General features: G+C 50.5%; 1 protein-coding gene across 2 annotated transcripts in view; it reads left to right on the top strand.

Moving 5' to 3' along the window:
- The window catches only part of LOC119574581 (protein held out wings-like), a 123,933-nt gene that overhangs the window by 52,500 nt on the left and 43,933 nt on the right, over window positions 1-27,500 (top strand). The gene's annotated exons all lie outside the window — the stretch shown is intronic.

Raw genomic sequence — 27,500 nt, 5'->3', positions numbered from 1 at the left:
TGCATTGCGCAGGGGAAGGCGTCCACTGGAATGTATGGCGTGCAGTAAGGCGGAACAGGGCCTTCATAACGAGGCCCCGGGGGGATGGCATGGCTGGGTGGCTGTAACAGTTAGCATGGAACACTGGCTGTAGCGAGTCTAGGTCGCTTTGCCCATAAAGCGACTTTGAACTGCCGCTCCTCTCTCGCCTCATTCCTCCCTGCAGAGTCCTAGTCGGTTTTTGCAGGTCTTTGTCTATGGTTTCCTGCTCTCTCTCTCTCTCTCTCTCTCTCCCTCTCCTCTCCTCTCTCTCTCTCTTCTCTCTCTCTCTCTCTCCTCTCTCTCTCTCTCTCTCTCTCTCTCTCTCTCTCTCTCTCTCTCTCTCTCTCTCTCTCTCTCTCTCTCTCTCTTCCCCCTCTTCCCCAGGAAGGCCTCCAAAAGTGTCACACCTGAAGCTTCCCGTGTGAGCGGCGCCTTCTCACCGCTTTATTGTCAGCGTTAACACTCACTATGGCGGGGAAAGAGCACGTATACGTGTACACCCATACATACATAAAAATGCACACACATTTATGCGCTCGCGAGTGTGCGGTAGACAAACAAGCACGCACGCACTCATGCTCGCGCGCGCTCAAAAGCTTACAAGCACACGCACTGTGAGCCAAGGCTCCACGAAAACGTTTCCGGATTATGGGAGGGAGGGAGGGAGTAAGGGAGGGAGGGGCGGGCGAAGGAAGGAAGGAGCGAAGGGGAGGGAGGGTGGGCGTGGGTGGTTCAGTAGGGCGATGGTGCGGTGGATCAGTGGGCCACGGTTGCTGTCTCGCTCACGCGCTTTTTTCCCACGTGCTCGCGCCGGCCGTGTGGTCGTTGCGCCGAGAACGAAGCCCACCCCTCTCCCTCTCCCTCCTCCCTCTCCTTCCCTCTCTCCCTCTCCCTCCCTCTCCCTCCCTCTCTCCCCCTCCTTCTCCCTCTTTTTGTGTCTTGCTCTATTTTTCTCTCCCACCTCGTTTCCTCCTCCCTTTTCCACTTTATGCATCCCCTTTCTTGGTTCTTCCACATCAGCCACTCCTTCCGTTTCTTCCTCTCCACTCTCCTCTCCCACATTTCGAGTGAACCCACTTCTTCATTCCTGATTAAACGACCCATTTCATTCTCCACACTACTTGGTGTTCGTCCTCACACGCCACCTCATTCAGACACTTCCTCTTGTCTCCTCTCTCCTTTCTCCTCTACCCATCTCCCCTCTCTCTCTCTCTCTCCTTTTTTATTTCTCTCTCTCTTTTTTATGTTTTTTTTTTCACTCTCTCTCTCTCTCTCTCTCTCTCTCTCTCTCTCTCTCTCTCTCTCTCTCTCTCTCTCTCTCTCTCTCTCTCTCTCTCTCTCTCTCTCTCTCTCTCTCTCTCTCTCTTTCTATCTCAACTTTGCTTTTGTATTGTTTCCTTGCAACATCTCTTCGGGTGGCGCAACAGAGCTTTACTAGACAGACTTGCAAATGCTCGTAGGAATTGCAAATTTTATCACTGTTGAAGGACTCGGGAGATGAATATTAGCATCGGCGCTCGCTCCGTTTAGAAATCTGAAAGTAAATATTATCATAGATCTGTCGCTGGTATTTTTGCGGCTGTGCGAATAAAGTAATTACTCCTCTTCGTTCCCAAGTTCCCCCCTCGTAATTAAATCGTTTCGCGAAGGGATTCGGAGCCCCACGTGTTTCGCATTCATTGTAGGTTTTATTGGCGTTCATCAGGCAAATTGCTCGTGATCTCGTAATACCAAACACAAGTTAGTCTCACCAAGCACTTTCATAGCTCCGTCCGAGAACGTTCCTTGTTCCCTGTTATTTTTGAATATGTCTAAAGTAAATGGAATAGGTTTTACGTTTTTCCTTCTGCGATTGGATTCCGAAGTGAAAATAAAGCATGGAGTTTCTCCCCCCTTAAAAAGAGAGGCTAGCATGCAGCGACGGAATACGGTTGGCCTAAGTTGCGACGTGTGGCAAGGAGTGGTGTGTGTGTGTGTGTGTCAAGGCAGCGAGGTACATTGTTATTGTGGTGGAGTATCGCTCTCGGGATATAGTGCAATAATTTCGCGACCTTCAACTCCTCCTCTCCCTTCCCCCCTCCCCGCCTCCCCGATCTTTGGGTAAACGCTCCACGATAGGGAAGCGGGCGGGGGAGGCGGCCGCCGTTCTTGCAAGATCCTCCATCTTAACGTGGGGGACTCAATGTGGTATTATTGGCTGTTAACTCTTGATGTAGATTGATGACTGCATAATGCAAGGTTGCCTGCCAATTATGCTGCCGGGCCCCTCCTTCCCTGCCGCTCCATCATTCCGACACCAGCCCTCGCCGCTTACTACTCGCCGCCATTCCAGTCGAGCTGTTTTGAGCTTTATTTCGTCGTCCTGCTTTCGCCGAGCCCACTGGCGTCCCGCGCGCGATGGCCCGCCGCCGCGCCGCCGTCACGAGCCGAGTTCCGCGCCCTCGCAGTTATCCAAGCCGCCTCCGAGGCCGTTAAGCAAACCGAGCGCCCGGCTGCAGCTTGCTCGTGACGGACGCCTACAACGCCTCTATTGTTTCTTCCGCTGCCACGCCGAGGGCCCTAAGTTCTCTCGTTGTACTTGCGTAAGGCGGGGTAAGCAGACCGGTAGTAAGTTCTTGTTTTTTTCCATCAAATAGGGTGATGGTCTTCATTACTGGCCACCGATTTGGACTAGCGTCGTAGTACTCCTCAGAAAAGGCAGGTGGAGTGTAGCGTTTTCTTTGTGTTGGTCCCTCCTCCCCTCCAGGCTTCCCTCCTTCCCTCTCCTCCCCTCTAGTCCCCTCCCTTCACCCCCTACCCCTCCCCTCATTCACGACGATCGGTTTCCGGCGTAAGGACTGGTACCTGCGTCCCTCCCGCCGCTCGCAAACCTCCTCTGCCGTAGGTAGTCAGGCCATGTTGTTTGGAGAAAACTTATTTTTTCTGCAAAGGAGTCTGCTTTTATTTACTCTAGCTGCGCACCTTCACCGTACCGTCAGTAACGTCAGTGATACACTAAACTAGACGTTGTGGTAATCCAAACTTATGTAACCTGCAGAGAGAAGCTCCAGGTGAATTCACTCGAGATGGGAGAGGCGGGTGGCGGCGCGGACCATCGCCCGGGGCAACACGTGCTGGGCGGCAGGGAGACCGACGCGGAATGTGTTCTCAAGATGCACTACAAACGATGTGCTTCGAGTGAGCAACTTTCCGCTAAACTCGTGCGTCGGGAAAGTATGTGTACATGCCGGGGTCGTTAATTATTCGCGGAAGATACGTAGGCTAATTGTCTGTCGAGCGCGATGATGAAGAAGAAGAAGAAGAGAATGGTGGGAGAAAAAGCAGCATGTTTTAGGAATACTAGAATTGTGTCATGCAACCAGGGCGGACACGGATAAAGGGGGGGGATAGGAATAGGAATGGAAGGAGAGGGAGAGGGAGAGGGGAGAAGAGAAGGGAGAGTAGTACGTCAAGGTGACACACCCTTTTGACGGGAAGTTACTGTTGTCATAATACTGTATTGTGGCCCACCTGTTGATCGCAAGGTTGATACGACGACTTTCTACAAATGTACTGTGATTAAGAGGGAGATCTTGGCACCGCTTCGCTCCTTCTCCCGCATGCATCTCTGCAATATGCAACTGTATGTGCATATTGCAGTGACTGTTTGTCATTACCTGTAGCTCTTAATCGCTCTTTGTCTGTCTATCTATATATGATAAGATGCTAATTTATACTTGTATGTATGTGTGTACGTGCGCGTGCGTGCGTGTGCGTGTTTGCGCCTGTGTGCAAATATACATGTATTTCTGTACGAGCATGTCATTGCTAGCGCGGGTTTCCCTCATCCAAGTTCGCCGTGGCGGATGTAGAGGTTTTCGCCGGCCGCCGTGGCGACCACAACCAAATCCGTCAACAGGAACACTTGCTCTGCGCCGACACTTTTACTTGGCGTCGCGTCGTTGTGTGTCCCGTTTTTTTCCTGCGCCGAGCGGGGGTTGAGCGGAAAGGCCCGCTTGGATTCCTTGGCGGATCCTTTTCTCCTTGGCGCTGTTTGTCTTGTCGCAGCGACGGCCTCGCACTTTGTGGCTGTGTTGACGCCCTCCCCAAACGCGCGTGTTCATTAAGGTCAGGGAGAGGGAAGGAGGGCGAGCGAGGCGCGTCCCTCTTCTTCGCGGCGAGGGAGGGGAGGGGGAGGGGGTCGTTCGGTGTGGCGGGTCGGGGGGCGGGGGGCTTTTTTCATCTGGTGCCACTGTGCCAGGTGCAGGCCCGAGCGCGTACGCATGCGACACACAGACACACATACCCGTGTGCTGCCCCCCCTTCTCTCTCTCTTTCTCTCTTTCTCTCTCTCTCTCTCTCTCTCTCCTCTCTCTCTCTCTCTCTCTCTCTCTCTCTCTCTCTCTCTCCTCTCTCTTCTCTCTCTCTCTCTCTCTCTCTCTCTCTCTCTCTCTCTCTCTCTCTCTCTCTCTCTCTCCTCTCTCCCTCTCTCCTCCTCCTCCCTCCTTCCCTCCCTCCCTCCCTCCCTCCCTCCCCCCACCCTCTTCCCCCTTCCCCACCCTTCCTCCCTCCCTCCCCACCCTCTTCCCCCTTCCCCACCCTTCCTCCCTCCCTCCCACCTCTCCCTCTCCCCTCCGTTGTTCTTCTCCCTCTCTCTCTCTCTCTCTCTCTCTCTCTCTCTCTCTCTCTCTCTCTCTCTCTCTCTCTCTCTCTCTCTCTCTCTCTCTCTCTCTCTCTCTCTCTCTCTTTCTCTCTGTTCTGCCTCTGTTCAACCTTTGAATATACTTCCTTGTTTCTTGCATTCTCACCCCTTTCCACTTGACTTCCATTTTCCATCTTCCTTGCCCCTCTTCCTTCATCCCCCCTCCCCCAATCCTCAACCCTCCATCCCCCCCTCCCTCCGCCCTCCCCCAATCCTCAACCCTCCATCCCCCCTCCCCCTGCCCTCCCCACCCCCCACCCCCCACGGCGGCACTGTTCCCTCTCGGTTCCTCATCACTATGTTTGTAGATTCACAATGAGTCACCAGGGTTGGTCTCCCGCTGTCGCTGAGCCGGTTGCGAAAATTGGCCGGTCTGGAATTTATCTCCTTCGTTGTTCTTTTGTTTTTGCGTCTTTCTTATGATGACGAGCGCCTTCGTTAATGGATCTATCTGTTTGTTTAAGGGTTTGATTTGTCGCCTGCGATGTGCGAAACGGTGGCTTTTCCTGACTTATGTGACGCCACCATAATGTCACATATTCATACAGCGATGCCAAGTGTTTGGGAAAGAGGGTTGGCATCCAGCGCTGATGCACTGCTCATCAGACCTGAGCTAGGATACCCTCCTCGTCCTCCCACTCTCTCTAGGCCCATAACTCGCTCGGAATCGCCCCTCCCCCTCCTCCTTTCGCTACCACACCCCCATCGCCTTTGCCCCCCCCCCTCCCCATTCTTTCTTTTCTCCTCTCTCTCTTTCTTTCCTCTTCTTTGTCTTCCCTATCTTCCCTCCTTTCGCCTCCCTTCTCCCTTTCTTTCCCCTCATTTCCCTGCTCATCTCCCCCCCCCCCTTTCTCGTTCCTCTTCGTCCTCCTTCCCCTCCTCCTCCTCCCTGCACCTCCCCTCCTCCTCCTCCCATCCTCCCCCCATCCTCCCCTCCCCTCCCCACCCTCACCACCCTCGCCACCCTCGCTTGGCTCCCTCCCCCCCCCCGTGCTGTTGGCGCATGCATCAAGCTGGGGGCAGCGATCGTGGTGAGTTATTGGTCACGTGTTGCTGGGACTTCGTAAGTAATTGGGAGTTTTGAATCTACCCGGAAGATATTTTCTTATTTTGGGGTGGAAATGATGCACACGGGGGAAGGGAAGGGAAGGGAGGGGAGGTGAGGGGAGGGGAGAGTAAAGGAGGTGGAGAAGGAGAGTTGGGGGAGGGGTTAAGATGTAGGGGACCGGTAATTTTGCCTTGGTTTTGGGTGGTTTAAAGTGTTTACTGTTTGTTTTTTCAGTGTTTTCCCCTTTCTTCTCTTTTCTTTTTTTCTCTTTTGGGTGGCTGCATTAGTGCTTGTCGGCGGCAATTTGATAGCTCTCGCTGTGTTCCTTAGCATATGTTAGGGACTCGGGTGAGTTGCTTATCTTGTGCGTCTGCGGTTTAATGGGGTTAGTAAGATTTGACGCGAAGAGGGGGAAGGGGCTTAAGCAAGATCCCCGAGGTATTAGATAGGACAGTGTCGCCTCCCCCCCCCCCCCACTTCCCTCCGATTTGCAAGACCTATTAACTCTCGCACAAGAGAAGCCTGTGATTCCCCCCCCTCCCCCCTCGCCCTCCCTCCCACTTCTCCAGCCTTGTTATTTAATGCCTTCGAGTTAGAATCCTCGTAGGGTGTCGTATTATTATGATTTCATGGACTGTGAGACCTGTGAGTCTTATCCACGTGGAAGGAGGCGGATCATCACAGGAAAGTCACGTGACTCCTGCGTGAGTTGATGCTAAAGTAGGCGGGATGTTTGTTCTGTCTCTTCGCTCTGTTCGTCTCTATCTATCTCTGTTTCTCTCTCTCTTTTTTTTTTTAGCTTGCTCTCCTTTTCTGTTTTTTTTTTCCTCGTGGGTTCTCCTCTTTGGCTTATTTTTCTCTTTTTGTTTATCGTTCTCTGTTACCTTTTTTTCTTTCTTTCTTTCTCTCCCATTCGGGCTATATTTCTTTTCGCTTTTCCTTCCCCCCCCCCTTTTTTTCTTTCTCGCTCTCTTTCCCTCTCCTGACTGAAGCTTGATCTCCGAGGTGATGTCATATTTGGCGACGTGGCTCCCTCTCGTTACAGGGAAAACTTTGTACTTATCCTCGTGGGCGAAAGGGAGAGGGGAGGGGGGGAAGGGGAAGGGGTGGAGGGGGTCACAACCTGCAATAATCTTCAGCGTCAAACTTGGCTGATCAAGGAAAGGGAGGATAAGGTGGGGGAGGGGCTGGGTGGGTGGATGGGTGGTGAGTGGTAGGGGTGAAGGTGGGGTAGGGGAGGGGGTGGAGAGAGTGTTGGGGGTGGGGTGGGGGAGGGGAAGGTGCAGGTGGTGGTAGTGGGTGATGTCTTTGGGACGACATTGGTGGCGATAGCGGGCGAAATTTAGGGGACTGCCGGACACGCAGGCGGTGTTTGCGTAACGAGTCCGTGTCGGCGGTTTGTCATTTTTTTTTTTTTTTTTTTTTTTTTCCCTTCTAAATACTTATAAAGGCGGGATGGTCTTTCTATATTTATTCGGGAAGTTTCGCAAGGAATTGGGCATCTGAGAGCGATGTTGTGGATTTCTTGTTCTCCTGCTTCATTTCCAGCCTCTTTCCCTCCCCCCCCCCCTCCCTTTCCCCCCGCCGTAGCTCTAGTGACGGACCCAGAAGCCCAAAATAGGGAGTCGGATCAGGTCGGATTGTGCAGAGTCGTTGACCTTCGCGTTAGAGTTAGTGCGCCCGCTTCTTACTGTTACTTTTATGGAGGGCGGTCGGAGGTGCTTCAGGGCCTGCTTCGGTATCCTACCTTGCTCGGACCCCCCCCCTTCTCCTCTTCTCCTCCTCCTCCTTCATCTCTCCCCCCTCTTCTCCTCCTTCCCACCCCTTCTCCTCTTCTCCTCCTCCCCCCCTTCTTCTCCTCCTCCCTCCCCCTTCTCTTCCTCATCCCCCCCCCTCTTCTCCTCCTACGCTCTGCTCCTTCCCTCCTCTGCCTTATTAGGTTTTCCCACCTCCTCTTCCTTCCACCTCCCTCCTCCCTCCTCCTCCCCCTTACTTCCTCGATGCTCTCCTCTGCCATCCTGCGCCTTTCTACCTTCTTCCTACATCCTCCCTCCCCTTTCCTCTCTCTCTTCTTCCTCCCCTCCCTCCTCCTTCCACTTGCCTTTCCCTCCTTCTCTCTTCCCTCCTTTTTCACCCCCCCCCCCCGACATACATTATCCATCCTACACAGTCCCTTTAACACGGGTTTTCGAAGAGGATCTCGTCCCTGTGCGCCGCCGCCAGCTGACCGTAGCGCGAGGGCGTGGGCAAGGCAAACGCCCCTCCCGCTACGACTCTAAGAACCGGGAGTTACCTTTCCCGCGGGTCGTTGAGGTCGTTTCCCTTAGCTGCTAGCACGGGTTTCTCTCTCTCTCTCTCTCTCTCTCTCTCTCTCTCTCTCTCTCTCTCTCTCTCTCTCTCTCTCTCTCTCTCTCTCTCTCTCTCTCTCTCTCTCTCTCTCTTCTCTCTCTCTCTCTCTCTCTCTCTCTCTCTCTCTCTCTCTCTCTCTCTCTCTCTCTCTCTCTCCCCCCTCCCCCCTCGCCTCCTCGACGCCGCCCTTGCTGCGCTCAAGCTCTCCCTCGGGGCGGCGTCCGGGAGGTCCTCTCGTCTTCCCGTCTGGCCTCCCGTGTCTCGGGTCTTGTGCCCCTCGCGCTCTCTCTTTCTCTTTTTCTCCTTTTTTCTCTTTTTCACTTTTTTTTTCTTTCTTTTTTTCTGTCTGTCTTGTATTGTCTCTTCTGTACATGAGCCGATGGGAAAGAACGCTTGCCCCCCCCCTCCCCTCCTCACCCCGCCACTCCCCCGCCCCCACGCTGTGGCAGGGAATAAAAGAAAGATGTATTTACAAATTAGCGGCATTGCTCATTCACATGCCAGCCCCTCCTTTCCTTGGATTGCTCCTTCTGCGAGATATCTTGTGTCATTTGTATTTTTCGCCTGTTATCTCTTCGGCCTCGCTTTTTTTCTTCCTTCATCTCCGATCCTCTTCTCTCATCCTTTACTTTCTTCTTCTCCTGTTCCTCTATCTCCTCCTCCTCCTCCTCCTCCTCCTCCTCCTCCTCCTCCTCCTCCTCCTCCTCCTCCCTCCTCCTCCTCTCGTCCTCGTCCTCCTCCTCCTCGTCCTCCTCCTCCTCGTCCTCCTCCTCCTCGTCCTCCTCCTCGTCCTCCTCCTCCTCCTCCTCCTCCTCCTCCTCCTCCTCCTCCTCCTTCGTCTTCTCTTTCTCCTCCTCCTCCTCTTCCTTTTCCTCCTCCTCCTTCTCTTCCTCCCTCTTCTTTTACTTCATTTACTCCCTCTCTTTCCTCTCCGATAGGGAAAGTGAAGACTCCATTGCGTCCATGGCCCGCGTTGCCTGGAGAACAAAAATGAGATAATGGTTTAGGCTGCAGCATTGACATTGTGCAGGCGCATTTGGTCTGCCCCCAAAACCAGTCACATGAGTCGGGTGATTTTTAATGTTCAAAACGCGAAACGTGAATCTAGTTGGCGCGAGATAAGATGGAGGCATCCCATTGGACACACTGTTGGGGGAAAAATTACTTTCCTTTTTTGCTTTTTATTTTATTATTATTTTTTTTTTTACTTTTTTTTTTGTCTTGTGTGATGCGATCTTTCCACTGGCGCGCCGGGGGAGGAAAGTTATTCTGTGAGCGTTCCCTGGTTGACATTTCCACGGGGTCATAGGAGCGGGAGAGATGGAGGTCACTCGAGGCAAACGTCTCGTTGTCCCATATCTTGGGTACTTTTTTTTCTTCTTCTTCTCACTTTGAAAAGTCGTAAAGAATTGTCGTGGTTGGAAAAAAGTGCATTTTCTTGGTGTGTGTGTGTGGGGGGGGGAAGCATTCTTGAAGACCGAGACCTTTGAAGTTTAATAGTCTGCCTTACTCTTGAAAACCGGCCACGTCTTTTGATGGTGTGTTTATGCATACGTGAGTGAGTGAGTGAGTGAGTGAATAAGCAAGTAAGTGAATGAATGCGAGTTAGTGTGCGAGAGACAGAGACAGACAGACAAAACGTAAAAACAATATTAGCAGGTCGCTCCGCGCAGTCTCCGAGGCTGCCCCACCTCCCTTTCTCCAGTATGAACAGCCGCGGCATTAAGCGAAGGCAAAACATTAATTCGTCAGCCATTTGTGCTGCCAGCGTGAGAGATGGCGGGGAAGGCCCCAGTTCGAGCCCTGACCGTTGAGAAATTGCTTCACAGGTGGCACTGAAGGGGGAGGTAAGCCCATGTGACACGAGAAATTAAGGGGAAAAAATACGCCGTAAAAAGTGTGCAGACGTTGTGAAGGGGATTTACGCTGCGGCGGGAGGAGGGATGGAGGGAGGGGGGGAGGGGGGAGGGTCAACCATTTTGTCTGAAGGATTTTTGACTTTTTGTGTTCGGTTAGAGTGGGAAGGTAAGGGTATGACATATTCCCTTTTAATTTTAGAGAGGATGATTTACTGCGAGGAGGCGTTGGCGGGCAAGAGGGATGTGGCGGTAATGGCCCCTCGATGCTATAAGGCGGTCCAAGAACTGACGAAGTCGAAGAAGACACGCGGGAGAATATAATGGCGACACGGGACGAGAGACGAATATAAACACCCTTTCACAACTCTACTTCGAACGGTTGGACCTGGCGCAGCTAGTTAGCGGCCACGAAAATGCTTTTGTTATTCTCGGCCAGTTTGCATTTCTTCTCCGCGTGGGCGCTGCCATGTGAAGGCGAAGGGCCGAGGCAGAGAAGCGAATGAGTAAGATGAGTAAGGACTGCATATTTGCTGCCGCGATGCGCTAACCCGCGCGTAAAAATATATCGCGAAATGTGTATGTTTGAAGAAAGGCGGGCATGTGTTGGGGCCAGGTGCTGCCGGCACCGCCGCCCCCACACGGGATGGCTCACGTGAGCCACGCCCGCCAGCCACCTTTAGGGCCCGGATGCCCCGTTGGAGAGGAGGGAAGGGCAGAGGGAGAAGCAGAAGCAAAGGGAGAGGGAAAGGGGGGAGAGGGAGAGGGAAAATGAGCATGAAGGGACGAAGGGACAGGAAACAATAATAGCGTGGCTGGGTGTGGTGACGAGTGAGCGGCACACTCAGCCCTGCATCCTTCGGCAGCCGACGTGTTGATGGGTCCCGCCGGAACCTCCCGTGTCTCGCTGGCAGATTGTAGATCCCTCGAGAATATAACGCGGCGTGACGCATCCGCACGAACAGTAATGCAGTCGGTTGGGTTCAGGGCTGACGTCGGTCGTTATGGTGTTTGTCTTTTTCGCGAGGTTTAATGGACTTGTTATTAGCGAGTCTGTCGGATGTTAGAAATTCAGATAGAAATAATTAGAAGTAGCAGTAATAAATTATTATTTGTGGGTTGCCTTTGGTCGAACATAAAATCCATGCGTTAATGGGGTTTTAGAAATATCCAAGCGTGGCCTTTAATGCACTGGAGGTCATGTAGGTGTTCGGGTATGACTCAGCTGCCCAAAGGTGGGGAGCCAGGTGCGCCCGCCCTATTATCCTTTTTATCCACATAAATTATCCAAGATGACGCCACCGCCCCCAGGCACATATTAAGCATCTCGGGAGACTTTTGCTCTGATTAGCGGAGATGCTGGGAAGTGGCCGTCGAGAAAGCCCTTGGAGACGCGCAGCTCCACGAGCGTTTAAATGACAAGTTTAACTCAGGATAATTGACAGTTGTGAGTAAATGAGTTTATCAGTGAGGGGCGTTCTCATTGCGCCGCCCGTGAGGACTGTCTTCACGGCTCGCCCACCAAAGGGAAGGGAAGCAAGCGTGGTAAGATGAGGGAGAAGACATAAATAAAACTCCGGAGGAGGAGGAGGAGGAGGAGGAGGAGGAGGAGGAGGAGGAGGAGGAGGAGGAGGAGGAGGAGGAGGAGGAGGAGGAGGAGGAGGAGGAGGAGGAGGAGGAGGAGGAGGAGGAGGAGGAGGAGGAGGAGGAGGAGGGGTTAGAGGGAGGGGGGGGATGGGCCCATTCTGTCTGCACCTTGTTGTTTCGTTTGGGAGGGGAGGAGGCCGACCCGGGCCACAAATACAAGAATATGAAGCAGCTGCACTACAACTTCTACTTCCTGGGGGCAGCGACGACCGAGGATGTTTTCCCCCGGAAAGATAATATTTTCACCAGCTGTTCCTTTACGCTAGGTTAGAGAGAGAGAAAAAAAAGTATATTTTTGGACATGGAGGCCTAACTCTGCGAGAGTACGTATGGAGTGTATCAACGGCATGTCACCTTTCCCTCTCTCGTCCCTTTCCTTCTCCTTTCCTTTCCCCTCCCCTCTCACAGTCCATCCCCCTTACCCCCACCCCTCTCCCCGTCCATCCCCCTTACCCCCCTCCCCGTCCATCCCCCTTACCCCCCTCCCACGGCTTTGCTTTTGCCTCATGGAGAGAGAGGTGTGGGGGGGGGGGAGACTTGTTTACACTTCTTCCAGGCTATTGTCATCTCGGGCTTGGGTTGCGACAGCCTGGAGTTCATGCGAATTCTTTCCTTCACTTCCTTCACTTTCTTCACTTCCTTCATTTGCTTCATTACTTTCATTTGCTTCATTTCCTTTATGTCCTTCATTTCACGGCACTCGAGGTTCGCTGTAATCACTTCTTGCGTCGGTTGTTCTCTTGACGAGTTGTGTGTTATTACCGAACTGTCATTAATGTCTTCGCTGGCTGTTATTACTGATCTGCCGGTTATTCTGATGTTTATGGAGGGGTTTGCGATGTGGCGGGCGCTTTGTTCAGGAAATTGATCACGGTATTGCGACGTGTAGGTTTTTCCTCGGCCGTCGGTAATGACCCTAATAATCGAACGCGGGGGTGGGGGGGGGGGATTAATGACCAGTGGGATTTTGGTCTTTTCACTTGCTGACTGTGATGAAGATGCTGCGATGACGGCATTGTGGAGTGTGTGAGAATGTGGGTGCGAGTATGGGCATGTGGGTATGAGCGTGTGTGTGGGTGAGGGTGAGTGCATTTAAGTGTGAATGTGTGTTTGTATTTGCCATGGCGGTGGGTATAGTAAAGAGCCGTAGTTTGCCAGTTTTATGACAAGCGACGATGCGTGACGCTCGGCGAGTCCCGCAGTCATAGGAAGGTGCTGAGGAAGCATTGACGCTGATGTCATGTTTCCGCGCGATTGAAGCAGTGTGTTGCCAACGCGGCCTCGCTGCATAGTGCTACCGGCGGCTGCTTGTTATTAGTTACCCCTGAAAAGGCGAGGAAAAAGTGAAGGTTCGCCGGGAGCCCAGACATGGAGCGGCAGGTGGGACGTGTTGGCGTACCTGCCACCCTAGCCGCGGGGGGCGCCTTCCTCGCGATGACGCCCCTCCTCCCGCCGCCCTGCTCCTGCTCCTGCCTTTTTTTCCCTGCTGCTCATGATGCTGCTTCTTGCCTCGTTGAGGTTCCGTGGCCCTCATTATTTGCCTCACAGGTGTTGGTGCGAGCTTCGCCCTTCCCCGTCTCGAGTTTTTGTTGCTCTGGCTCGGCGGTTTTTATGATCTTGTTGTGCATTTAGTGGGTAATGTCAGGCTGCTGTTAAAGAGCGGAGTATAACCAGCATTGGCCGAAGGTACAGGGGCAGAGATTCGTAACTTTAATTAGTCTAAAATCCTTGCGGCTCTTCAGACATGCCCCCATATCTGTAATAATATCGGCTAAATCATACAGTACAAGCAAGATGTTCACCTCAAACCGGGCGAGTGTGGCTGTTTATTAGCGTCGCGGAGGCAATGGAGATTGATCGCGATTCCACTTGTAGTTACCAGAGTGCCTTCCGGGATGGCATGGGCGGCCAAGTACTAGGGGCCCACTGCCTGGAGACATAGGGTACTCGGCCCTCCCACACTCCCCAGCATCCTGAGCCAGGACAAGGTCGCTAGGGAGACGCGCCGTTTAAAATGGATCCTTGTAGACGCGTGAAATCGGAACTTTCTAGCGCACTTTCTGCTAACCGGATCAAGAGTTTTTTTTTTCTCCTTCTCGGCCTTCAGCAAGACTTAGTTACTCAACGATAACCAAACCCTTCCATCTAATTTTGTGTGACGTGGGTGTGATAGGCCTAGGAGCGTATTTGTTTACCTACGTTGATGAGAATTGTACCCCGGGGGCCCTTTTCCCCGTCCTCCTGCCAAGCAAGCTAGACTTAAAAAAGGGTTAAATATTGGTTGAATTTCTTTTCGGTGGGGGGAGGGTTTCGGTTAAGAGTACGACATTGTTTAATCGTTGGTCGATAAGCCTCCATTAACAGAACTACCTTGTTTTTTATCATGATTATTTATCTGCATATTTCACCATGGATTTTGACCCTAGCGTCGGCTCGACCAGCCCGACGAGTTTTTCTGGCGCTACCCACGCATACTCGGTGCGCTCCGGTTGTCCCAGTAATGTTCGCATAAACCTCAAGGTACCGGCGCTCTCCCGGTTTACCGTAGGGCGAGAGAAAGGGGCCGAGCTTAAACACTGTGTAGAAGGGCGGGGAGTAGTATTAGCATGGATTTAAAGAGCAAAGAAACAGATGATGATAATGGAGAGAAGGAAGAGGGGGATGATAGTGAGGATGGCGAGGGAGGTTAGTGAGGATGATGAGGATGAGAGGGTGATTGTGAGGAGGAAGAGAAGGATAGTGAGGATGGTGATGTTGAAGGGAATGGTAGTGAAGAGGAAGAGGAGGAGGATAGTGAAGATGGTGAGGAGGAGGATGATTATAAAGAGAGTAACACTGATGATGACGATGAGGTGGTGGAAGTAGAGAAAGTGTGCTTTAAAGACGGATGTTCAGTGACTAGAAAATCGCAAGAACAGATATCAAGCTGGTTTAGTAGGAGGAAGCTTTTAAGGAAGCGAGGAATGGAGCAGGAAATGAAATGTCGGGGAGGGTAGTTGTTAGGTAAGATGGCGAAGAGGGCGGAGGTGGGTATGCGGGGAAGTGTGGGTCAGAAAGGAGATTAAAGAGCAGCAATAAGAGTAAATGGTAAATATAAGAGTTAAAGACAAGGTGGGGGGTGGGGAGGTAGAGGAAGTGGCACAGGGAGAGGATTTGGGGAGACGCAGCGTGGCGGAAGCGGTGCTGTAAGACGAGGTTTAGTGCAATACAGGTTGCAGGATCCCAGGCATCGACGGCGCTCGCGGGCAGGTCCTGTTTGCTTTCTGTTTCGCGCAGGACGTCCGTCGGGAGATGGACCTCTGTCCTCGACCTGGAAATCAGTGAACCGCCGCCGCCGCGAAAATCCCCGTAACTCTGCTTAGATCTCTCGCGTTGACCTCCCCGAACGCCCACTCCACGACGCCCATTGCGTGAAAGGGCGCTCATTAACCTTCGCGCCGCCCACGGACTTCAGCTACGCCCCTCGACCTCTCGCTCGGCCTCGCGCTTTTCCACGCTCAGACGCCCCTATGACCTCCTCGAAGCCCACGTCTCGGCCGGCAGCCCAATGGCAGCGGCTCCGCAAAGGTGACGATTGGCCGAGTAAATAGTCGCTGGCCTTCTCGCGAAGGGGCCGCGGATTACGGAGCTTTTTTCCATTCTGAATCTCTTTTCTCTGTTTCCTATTGGCAGGTTGACTTAATAAAGTCTGAATTTAGATCTACTTCTATGTCTAGCCTTTCCCTTGAGCTTTTGAGTAACGTCATTTATTTTGGGGGCGACCTGGATGATGATGATTATATTGACTGGGGTAATTATGATAATGATAATGGTAATGATAATTGTTATTAATATGATTGTTGTTATCTTGATTTTGTTATCCCTATCATTTTGTTATCATTTTTCCTTTAAATGCTTATTGTGAAGTCGCATTTGAGAATACCCTTGTTTTCAATGCCATCCTTTGGTGATATTTAATCAGTTTCGTACAGATGGCCACAGTCCAACGATTTTTTATATAGATTATAAATATTCAAGTCCAAAACAGGCTCGGTATCTTTTTGTAGACAAATTATCAGTAAATAAGACGGTGTTCGTTTTATGATACGAAATTAGAGAGGCGGGCCGTGGGCGAAGGGAGGCGTACCTGCATCTCCGGACGCGGGGGAAGCGGACAGGAGAGCGCCTTCGGGTGTTTCGGCGAGCTTCCAGTTATCTGAAATGAGGAGTCGGAAAGCGTGTGTAATGGCTGGAAGCCCTCGAAGGCACTTTTGATTTCGAAGTCGGATGGTTTAGTTTCGGAAAAAAGACGTATAGTTTAGTTTCGGAAAAAAGACGTATAGTTATTGCCATCGAAAACAGACGCTTTTTCGGGGCGCCCCCCGCGTTCGGCCACGCCAGGATCCCCCCGTCCGAGGCGGCAGGTAGGATGGCCTCGCAGTCGTCCCAGCTCGCAAGCCGAAGGAACGCTCGTGGGAGATCCACCAGCCTCGCGTGTGGGCGGCCGGGATAGCTGACTCAGCCTCACCTCGCCCACCATCACGCCCACGCCAGCACGCCCGTAAATCCTTTCTCGCCTCTCCAGCTATTATTATTTCGAAGTATGGCAGTCCGCCCGGCATGACCCTGGCAGGAAGGGACTCGCCTTTTTTAGGAATAAAGTTCTGCCGTACCCTGCATACGTGCCCGTATCACAGCTGTTGGTTTGTAGCTGTTTAATGGGGGTATTTGTAGAGGCATTTCGGCGTGTTTCATCATTGTATAGTACTTTATATGGCTCTGAACACAAGTCGGTTAGCGCAAGGGAGCTTTTGAATAATTGGGCTGATAGGCAAGGCAGTGCGTGGCCTTTTCCCTTCCGAATAAACAGCTGTTTTTGATGAAATGTCAAACGGAAAAAAGAAAAAAAACATGATAGTTTGATCTTGTTTTATTTTCAGTCAATTATTTAATGCTTTAGGTGTGCCCGAAATAGGGATTTGTTAAAAAGTGGATATGGCACTGGTTGCGTTAGAAGGATGGCACAAGATGCATAGCTGATAGGCGCGGGGGAGGGTCACTGGTTGTGATGTTGCAGGTTGCAGGTGGCAGCGGCGGCGGCAGCAGCAGGGGACCAGCTCCAGCAGGCTGTCAGGTAGGCCGGCGGGCTGGACACTGGCTGTGCTGGCCCCACGCCCAAACAGGGAGATGAAGAACCCACTTTTACCGCACCGGAGGCCGGGTGTGGGCGGCGTGCGGGCGGCCTTACCACATATAAGGTGTGGAGGGGCCCAAAGGGGGACTGTTATGTGCACGCCCTCATATTGCCTTATACCTGGAGGACGTTGGCGTGTTTAAACCCCCGCTCCACCGAATGACGTCAGGACCATAGTGTACTGGGGACGTCATGGGCAACCGCGCCTCGACACTCCCAGACTAGTCCTGCCGCCGATTTATAACCGGATAAGTGCATTCTTGCCTCGCCACATACGTAAATAATAGCAAAATCGGAGAGGGGGGGGGGCACATTATCGTTCGTTTTATAAGCTTTTAGATAAACTGATCCTTTTTTTTATACTAATATTATCATTTCTTTTCGCCAATTTCCTTAGTGGGGACATTTCAGCTAAATGTTAGACTCTGCGTAAATGAATAAAGTTTGAAAAATGACAGAAAGAAATAAGTGGTGTTGAATCGCAAGCACACAATAGCTTCATTTGAATTTTGAGAACTCCCCTTTCCGTGTTGGAGGCAAGACCGCATAAATCACGCTTCGCTGCTCTTCTGTTCGCCTGTAAGCGGAAGGATAAAGGAGAACCAAAGAAACAAGAGAAAAGAAAAGAAATAGACGTGGTTAAATAATGTTTGAAACTATTATGATGACGATTCGTAGCGTTCGATCACAAAAAAAGAATATAGGCCAAGGTGAGAATTCGGATGAACTGGGAAAAAATAAAAGAGGAAGTGGAAAGAGGGTCGGCTAAATACGATTTGAAACGTCTGATCACTTTTAAAACGAAAAAAAGAAAAAAAAAAAAGGGGCATCTCAATAAAACCAATGTAAGAATTAGGAAGAAGAGAGAAAGGATGATGATTGGCGATATCGGATTGGAAACGACTATGACGATGCTTAAAGCGTTTTTCAGGATCCGATCACTTAGAAGATCAGGCGTCTCAATAAGGGCCAAGGCGAAGGCGGAAAAAAGAGACAGACGGGGCGGAGTTCTTCTAAAGGTGGAGTAGAGTGCCGGTGTGGGCCTGAGAGAGAGAGAGAGAGAGAGAGAGAGAGAGAGAGAGAGAGAGAGAGAGAGAGAGAGAGAGAGAGAGAGAGAGAGAGAGAGAGAGAGAGAGAGAGAAAGGGAAAGTGAGCGGGCATGATCTAGGTGGAGTAACAAATGGCGGCGTAGGCCAGACTGGGAGATTATTGATAGGCCAACCCCAACCCCTCAAAACAGAACAAATATAGACAATTATTTAAATGGATGAATAGATAATTAGACGAGTGAAAGGGAAAGTGGGGGCAAAGGATTGTTAAAGTTCTCCGTGCGTGGGTCTGTGTGGCTGTGTAAAGGCCATGTTGCATAGGTTGTGCTTTGTTTGGAATGGGGTGGAATGGCAGGGAGTGTCCCGGGATTGCGAGAAGGTGCATGTCAGGGAAGGGGAGGGTGGGAGGGAGGGGAGGGGGGGAGTCATATGTGTTGGCCGAAGAAAGGAATGAGCGTATAAGGGTAGGGATAAGTATGGGAAAGGCAGGGGGTGGGGGTGGAAGAGAGAGTGAGAGGATTGGCAGGAAGAGGGAGAAGGGGGAGAGGATGGCCAGGGAGAGGGAGAAGGAGAAGGAGAAGGAGAAGGAGAAGGAGAAGGAGAAGGAGAAGGAGAAGGAGAAGGAGAAGGAGAGGGAGAGGGAGAGGGAGAGGGAGAGGGAGAGGGAGAGGGAGAGGGAGAGGGAGAGGGAGAGAGAGAAAGGAAAGGGGGAGAGGCAGGCAGAGGGCGAATAGTCGGATGGCGTCGGTAGTTGAGTGGTCGTGAGCGGATATGGGGTTGCTTAGTCATTATCGCTTTCCTTTTGGGAAGCAATATGTTGTGGCAGAGATTAAGGGAAGGGCCTAATATAGCGCCGAGGAAGAACGAGCGGCGTTCGTGATCGGCCGCTGCTGGTCGCCGAGCCCGCCATCTTGGGATTTCAGCGTTTTTTTTTTTTCTTTTTCTTTTTCTTCATCTTCTTTTTCTTTTTCTTTTTCTTCATTTTCTTTTTCTTTTTCTTTTTCTTCCATTTTCTTTTTCTTTTCTTTTTCTTCTTTTTCTTCTTCTTCTTCTTCTTCTTCTTCTTCTTCTTCTTCTTCTTCTTCTTCTTCTTCTTCTTCTTCTTCTTCTTCTTCTTCTTCTTCTTTTTGTTCTGGAGATTAATCTCGGTTGATATCCTGCTTCAAAGTAGTTCATTACTGATAGAAATGTTATCCGTTCGCTTTGTGTGTGTGTGTGTGTGTGTGTGTGTGTGTGTGTGTGTGTGTGTGTGTGTGTGTGTGTGTGTGTGTGTGTGTGTGTGTGTGTGTGTGTGTGTGTGTGTGTGTGTGTGACAGACAGACAGACAGACAGACAGACAGACAGACAGACAGACAGACAGACAGACAGACAGACAGACAGACAGACAGACAGACAGACAGACAGACAGACAGACAAAGTGTGATGTAGTGTAGTGTAGTGTAATGCCATGTAAAATAATGTAATGTAATATGATATAATATTTAAGTACGCCCATTTGTCTTCATGCACAAGTCTGTCTGTGAGAAACCGAGTACAAGTATATAAATATCGGCAGCCCTTTAATGAAGACTATTACACGACGAAAAGAGTTTGATATTGATTTGTTATAACTACACTTCATAGCCCTGTGATCAGTTTCCTTTCACTTTCTTAGATGACTTTTTTTCGCTCTTCACATCCCCCAAGTACTTTTTCCCGCGGCCCCCATGCCCGTGTTTTTATTCGTATGCGCGTCCATCCTGGCAGACGAGAGCTCATTAAGGCATCGCGTGCGTCACGGCGTGATGTGGTTCGCGTCATGTTGATTCATGTTGCACTTTCGCGACGTCTCGGAGGTTTATTTATCACGAGAAGAGATAAACCACATAGGGTACGGGGGCAATGAGGTGTGACGACGACCTGGGGCAGTGCGGGTCACTTGTCCGTACTGAGTCGTACGCGATGAGTCTTTCGCGATGACTCTTGTAAGCGCCGTGAAAAAGCGAGTCGTGTCGATTTGAACGATCACGCAAAGACGCCAGACGCTGGGGCGGCTTGGGTATGGTTTCGTTTAAGGCCCTCTGCTCTGCGTCATTCACCCTCGGCTCCACCCCAACCCCCTCCCTATCCCCCTATCCCTTCTATTTCGTAGAGTAGAGAGCGCTTTTTTCTGCCAGTTAATGCGATTAGCATACATCTGCTAGGAGGAGATTTGATATGTTTCCCTAAGAATTACCAGAATGTGTTTCTCTTCGACGAGAGTTCTTGCCCCGGATCGCCCGGCCAGGTGTAGGCCGCCGTGATGAAGTGGCCCGGCGTCCCTTCCATCCGTGTGACGAGCTGGCGGGATATTGTGTACCAAATGGTCGGAGTTTTTATCCGTGGCGATAGGAGCCCTAAATGGTGAGGGCGGAACCCGTATTGTGAGGATCAGGGCAGGATGGCAGGCGGGGGAGGCCGCGGCACGGACAGGACTCTTGAGGACGGGGCGCAGGCAGACATTTGGAGTGTGAGTCACGCATCTTATAAACAGCTACTTAACTGCTTGAGAACCGCGAAGCTTAGCCATGACGCTGAGGTGACTCCGCATCGACAAATGGTTCTCTCGAGTATTTTCGTTCCCCAGCACATCCGCGTTCTAGGGAATCATTTCGGATACTCTTGAGGGACACTCTTGAAGGTCGAAGGCCTAAGAGGAGTGCTTGTTTTGGGGAAATAATGGGTATCGCGATGGAGGAGTTTAATTCTTGGATGATTTACACATGTTTTTTTTTTCTTCTAGGAAAAAAAGTTTAAATTTTTGACTGATAGTATGGGATGCGTCCAAAGCTCACGTCATCATCCCTCATCCCTCATGTGTGCTTTTCGCTGAGAATGCTTTTGGATTTTATCAGTAGGAGAACTACCGGGACCAGTATCTATCTCAAGTGTGTGTTTTTACGCGTGTTGTAAATCGCTTACATTCGCCTTTTGGCATTTATGAGCAAGGGGGACGTGTCTCGGGGAGGTAATTCATAAATGGTAATGGGTCTCTACAGCTCCTCGGGGCAATATACCCTTCAGCAGATTTATGAAACCGTGAGCCTTCGAGATTCAGACACGGGACTTGTCAATGGTAGGCACGGCCTTTATTTACCTCGAAGGCTTGCGCGGTTATTGCGAGAAGCGGGAGGAGGGGGGGGGGGGACAGCTGATATGTGCCTTGGCTCGCGTGGCCCTTGCGTTGACGTACGAGGGGAAGCGTCGGCCCTATTTCCATTGCCATTAACCGAGAGGACGCATATGGAGAAGACTAACATTCCTTGATCACCAGAGAGAGAAAGTGTGGGGAAAAAATAAGATCTAAAGTGTTTTTGAAGTTGTATGTTATGGCTTTTTTTTTTTTTCTTTCTAATTGCCTTCATCCATCCTCCGAGAGCAGGATGGGCTCGAGAGGAGGAGGAGGAGGGAAGGAGAGGAGGGAAGGGGGAGGAGAGAAGGAAACGGGGAAGAGAGGAGGGAAGGAGGGAAAGAGGAAAGGAGGGTGGGAAGGGGGAGAGTGGGTGGCTGCATAAAGTTTACGGGCGCAGGTGGCCCCGCGGCAGTGATATGTACGAGGAAGGGGGGGTGGGTCTCTTTTCTCGGCGACCCCGTCAAGTGGGTATTTTCTACTTCTCCGCTGCGCTCTTGACGTGGGGCTGTCTCGCTCCCATACACACACCCGGACGCGACTTGAAAGGAGACGATGTATTTAACGGTTTATTTTTATTATTATTGTTTTTTTTATATGTTTATTTTTTTCCGGATTTTAAGACACTCGTTTGATCTCACTCGGAAGCTATTTGGAACGCTAGAACTGTGACACGGCGTGCTCTGGGATATATTTTTAATGATAAGGTCTTTGAACGAAAACCTTTTTCGAATTGTTGCATTGCAGTTGATTCCGGGCCCCGTTTTGATATGCAGCTGGGAGAAAAGCAAGGCCATGAAATTTCTTATCTAAAATGTCCAGAGTTGCGCGGCCGCTAATCAGCCATGACCCAGTCTTTGTTTTTGTTTAGTTTACGATTCCGACTCAACAATGGCTTAGTCTGCGGTGTCAAAGCAGCACTTTGCCGAAATATTTCCATTTATTTTGTTCATTTCTCGACACTTGGCTAGACTGTCCCGGCTTTGGGTTTTATAGCAGTCCCAACAAATCCTTTTATCTATTTATTTTATTTATATTTTTCTCCCGAGAGAACAAACAAAATGGCTGTAAGCAGACTCCGCCGGTGTATATTTTGCCGCAAATATATGCACGCCATTGCAAGCGATAATGGTTAAGGTACTTGGCCGCTTTCCTTGGCAGTTGTTTCGTAAGAGCCGCTGTTTATGCATGATTCTACAGTGAATAAGTCCGGAAGTTGGAGACCGTGCATGACTAACCCATCTGTAGCCGCTCGCATAATCGTGGTGTTGAATGACCGTGAATGTGTATACTTTGGAGATGATATGCGGGGCTCGATCAGACACGTAACATGCACGTAACATGTTAGCGCCCGCGGTTTTTATGGTTATCATTTAGCGTGTATTCGTTGCGTGTGTGTAGCGATTTGGTCTTGATTTTTTAGTGCTTCCGAGATGATAGTACGTGTTTCCAGCTGCATGAAAGCGGGTTCCCTTTATTTGCATATATCACGAAATCGCGTATTTTTTCATGATATTTATTGTATTTATTTATTATTATTATTTTTTTCGTCAAGTTTGATAATTTCCATTTCCTTCGCTTTACCGCGATCCCGGTTTTCTCTGCGACATATATCACGAAGTAATATAAATTCCATGCCTGTTTTTTTATGTATAAACCTGTTTGTGTATTCGTTTTCCTTCGCCTTACACCTTCCACTGTCCTTGGCTGCATACAGTGAGAAACTACAAGAATTTTGCATTTCTTTCTTTCCCCTTTTCTCTGTTCTCCTTCACCTTTGGTCATCGCGCGATTCCCCTTTTCCCCTGCACCGAGGCCACGTGACATACAGAAGGTTTGCGTTTGTAAATCTGGTTTTGTTTGTTTAGGTCGACTTGGCCGATTGTTAGAAGGCTCGGGTCTCGTGGCTGGAGGAGGGGGAGGGGGAGTGGGGGGAAGGTTTCGTATTTCCTCGTTAATGGGCAAGAAGGAAGTCTTCTTTTGCTAATAAAATCAAACCGCGAAGTAAGTAAGGGTTGTTAACTGAGGGGGGGGGGGGTAATTGCGTAAGGCATTTTTTTCTCCAAGTTGGATTATCTCCTAATAAAACGACACCGTACCGTTTTTTTTTTTTCTAAGCTGGATTAAATACTTATTTTTATTTCAGTAAAATCAAGATCGCTAAGTAAGTCCTTCCTTGCAGCGCGTATCTGTCAGTCCGTCGACGCCGCGGTTCTCTGGTGCACAAGCAGCCACAGATTTACGGTTCCTAAATTAACAAGTCATCAGCTGACGGGATACGAGGGGACTTGCGCTCGCTGACTGACGGGCTACGCTGACGGACTTACGACGCGCCGACGGACTCGTAGCGCGCTGACTGAGTTCTGACGCGCTGACGGACTTACAACGCGGTGATGGATGGGCGCAGCTGGACGGGCGGGGGTTATTTATTCTGGTGGAAGGAAGGGGTAGGGGCGTTGAACGGGGAGGGGGGGTCGTTGAGCGGGAAGTCGATGTTGTGGAAAGGACCTGATTTACGGGGGGGGGGGGACTGTGCCCGGACTTGAGGGGAAAAGGTAGCGGGCATGGAGGAGGGGAGGCAACGAGGGGAAAGGGTGGAAGGGCTTTGAGCGAGGGGGAGGGAGGGAAGGGGTTGGGAGAGGGGAATGTAGTAAAAAATTATGATGAGACGTTAAACGAAATGAAAATGTCCGTGGTAGAAATAACTTTTAATAGAAAACGGGAGGTGAAGGAAATATGTGTGCAAGTGTCTAATAGGGAGAGCGGGCACCGGGGCCTCTTCGGCGAAAGGGAAAAAAGAGTATGGGCGGCGCGGGCGTGGAGCGGGGGCGGAGCAGCGCGGCGGCCGAGGAGGCGTCATGGCACAAGGGAGGGTGCCAGGCGGGGCTATTTCCGGCCGTGTTGCTTCACCGGCGCAATTACAGCGGAGGGTTGTTTGGGTATTTATAACCAGTTTGTTGTGGTCGTCAGCGCCAAGGAAGCTGCCTCGGCCCTTAGGCGGTTTGCTATCTCCGGGTTGGATCGCCGATGCGGGAGGATGCTCGCGCGGGCGGGTCGGGCGGGCCGATTTCTCAAGAGCGGGGGAGAGGGACGAAGGAAGGAAAAGGAAGCAGCGACTGAATTTCGAGGGAATAAAGACGAAAGAAAGAAAGAAAAAAAAACGCTGAAGTTTATTCCTTGAAGATGCGCAAGAAATACCTCACGTTTGAACTCTGAGAGAGAAAGAGAGTATATTATCTGCATATCCACACAGCTGCACGCAAACACCCGCGCCCTTTGCTTACATGTTGAATATTGTGGGTTTTCTTTCTAGAACAGGGAAATAGAAGCAAACCGCAGAGCTATAGCCCGTCTAGAAATGGTAGTTCTTCGCCCCCTGACGAAGCCAATAAAAGCGTTTCCGAGGCAACATTACGAGGCGGGTGAGCACTTGGCCATCTGTTCGGGGCCGTGCAACAACTGCAACATTACCTTCGGTCGCTGTGTCGCGCGCTGACCGCTCGGACGCCCACGCGCTCTTGCACGCACGCACGCACGCACACGGGTCGGTGCTTCTATTTCCACCTCAGCCTGTTTATTTTAAGGGCAGTACATTGCACGCGAGCTCGTAGCGATATGCTTGGCACGGACGCTTGTTGACGCCCCGGGTATTTGTGATCCGTCAGCGTGTTGATGACGTCACCCTCGGGGCCTGTCACACACGGGTTGGCATGGGCATCGGGCGCGGACACGGCGCTCGCCATTGATTCCTCCAACGAGGGGGGGGGAGGGGGAAGGGAGGTTAAGGGATGTGACTTCCGGTGGCACCTCATTTTTTTTTTTTTTTTTTTTTATCTCGCTTAATGGATCCGTCTGCTTCGGCTAATCGGAGTTTCCGCGGATGACGTCGACGGTGACCGGTTTTGCTTGGCGACGGAAAGAGGGCGGCGATAACAAGCGTGAGAAAGGTACGGAGAGATGTCACGCCGGTGAGACTGGCGTGTAAAGGGTATGTGCAGAATTCGCAGCAGTAAAAGAAGCGACGAAAAAAAAAAGAGATTATAGATGTTACGACAGTAACTGTAACAGGGAAGGAGTATAGATTGAAGTCGCGGCCATGAGAGTTAGAAGAAAGAAGAGATAGATTCGGATAGATGTCGTTACGTCAAAATTAATCGCATGAAACGAACGAAGAAGGAAGGTACGCTGAAGAAGTCTCTGCAGGAGGAGCGTTGGCCAATTATTTTCAGCTGAAATCTATTGTTATATTCTCATCAAGCACAGGCTACTTGTGAGGAGCGGGAGGAATAGAAGGAAGAAGTGGAGAGGAGGGATAGAAGGAGGAGAGGGATAGAAGGAGAGGCAAAAAGGGAAAGAGTGAGAGGTTCGCGGCGGGGTTGTTTACTCATCTTAAGGGTCTCAGCTGAGTGGATGCGTCTTCACACCTGCCCGGACTCGCCCAAGCTGAAGGAACCAGCTCCATGGTCCAGCTGCCTGCATGACTGGGCTGCGGGTTGCATGGCGGGCAGGCAGGACGACGCAATTCACATGTGGCGTGGGCGTGTAGCAAGGGCGGGCATGTGTGTGCCTGGTGGAGGTGTCCGGGCACTGGGCTTCCCACACGCCGCGGAGGGCTCGCTGTGCCCACTCGCCTTGCTCCTCGCAAAAAGCTATCATTTCGCCGATTTGAGCCTTTCTGCGTGATAGATCTTTGGGGACTCCTTTTTTTGCTTCCGTAGCCCTTTTATCTTTATGATTTTATTTATTACTTTATTTTTTTTAAAAAGCTTGTTCATTTACCCATGAGCGAATCAGATGTAAATTCAAAGGAACCCGGGAATTTCTTTGGCATAGTACAGTGCATGTTCGCATTGGGAGACAATAACCCAGTGGTTATTGTCAAGCACACGAATTTGACTTGTTCTGTCCGCCCCAAGTGATCTTTAACACGTGTGAGTGCAGATCCTGACATCTTACTATTTTCTGTGTCCAGATTTTTGTCGGTGTTTGGGGGGGGGGGGCAGTGGAGAGAGAGAGGTGGGAGGGAGGGGGGTTCGAGGGGGTTATGCCAGCCTAGGAGACATGTGTTTACAACTACTCCGTGCAGGTGGCGCTCTTTGTGTTCATACTACGGTTGGTTTTATGACCTCATGGGGTCGTTTCGCAATCGTTGTGGAAGACGTTGGGGCGAAGGAGTTAGGAGTGGGGGTTAGCGAGGTTATTTTGTTAATGGGATGGAGAGACGAGTCAATATTGCACGAAGAGGTAAAAGAAGCGAGTCGTTTTTTTCTCAACAGAACCTGGCAGCTCGATTTTTTTTTTTATACGTTGCACAAGATTTTTGTATTACATGTTTTTTTTTTTTAAGTATTTATTCATTCATTCATTTATTCATACTTATCTATAATGTGTTTGTTTATTTATTTATTCATTAATTCATTTCCTCTTTTATTTATTTATGTATTAGAAAGGCAGCGGTTGACTACAGGCAATAAATAGCCATGCAGATTGATCGAGGCGCGTTCTCCTGCGTCCTCTCCACACCCATTGTTCACACGTCCCGCCTGGTTCTCTCTCTCACTCCGGGGACTCTCAGTATTATCTCCCCTCTCTTCTCTCATTGTAGTTTGTATGGTCATTTTTTTTTCTCTCTCTCTTTCTTGGTAAAACGTTTAGTTTCAAACTTTTCGCTTTGCCGTCAATTGTTCTCATCGTCATTGTGCGATTACTCATCTTCATCTTTTTTATAGGTATTTTCATCCTAAACCGCATTTTTTTTTTTTTTACGTTTCACCTGGTCTCTCTATTTTCATTGGCGTTTTCCTGCGTTACCTACTTTCGCCTCGCTGCCTCGCTCTTGATGGAGCTTTTTCAAGAGGCGGTCACGTAAACCACTCCTCTTGATGTATGGATTATATGCTAAATAAGTCTTTTTCACGGTGAAGGCGAAGCAGCACGGAGATTTAATAGTTGAAAAAAGGGGGTTTTGGTGATGTGATGAAAACATTTGCTCTGCGAATCGCTTCAGTTTTCATATTTTCCCGTTATGTGAATGTTTGTTAACCCTCGATAGCCGCTCTCCAACGCACCCATCACTTAACTTCTTCACCCTCTTCACCCTCATTCACCCCCCCTCTCTTTCTCTTTCTCTCTCTCGTCTTGTATATATTCTAATATGCTGATATACCTAAGTACTGTATTTTGATACGGGAGCCTACATAGGGACTTATTAAGATGAGGATGAGGATAACCTAAGTTATCTCATCCTTTTTAGGTATAAGTTTTGTCTTAAACTTGTCAAAGTCAAAATTCTCTCTCTCTCTCTCTCTCTCTCTCTCTCTCTCTCTCTCTCTCTCTCTCTCTCTCTCTCTCTCTCTCTCTCTCTCTCTCTCTCTCTCTCTCTCTCTCTCTCTTCCCTCTCCCCCTCCCTCCCTCCCTCCCTCGCACGCTCACTCTCCCGCAGCCTCCCTCCCTCCTCTTAAAGATTAAAATTGTAATTTTTGTAATGTGGCGCCATCATCGTCAGATGCTTTTGTTCACATCCTCATC

This window comes from Penaeus monodon, chromosome 6 (assembly GCF_015228065.2).
Source record: "Penaeus monodon isolate SGIC_2016 chromosome 6, NSTDA_Pmon_1, whole genome shotgun sequence".
NCBI lineage: Eukaryota > Metazoa > Arthropoda > Malacostraca > Decapoda > Penaeidae > Penaeus > Penaeus monodon.
Note: the sequence above shows the minus strand (reverse complement) of the source record. Positions and strands in the feature narration are given on the sequence as shown.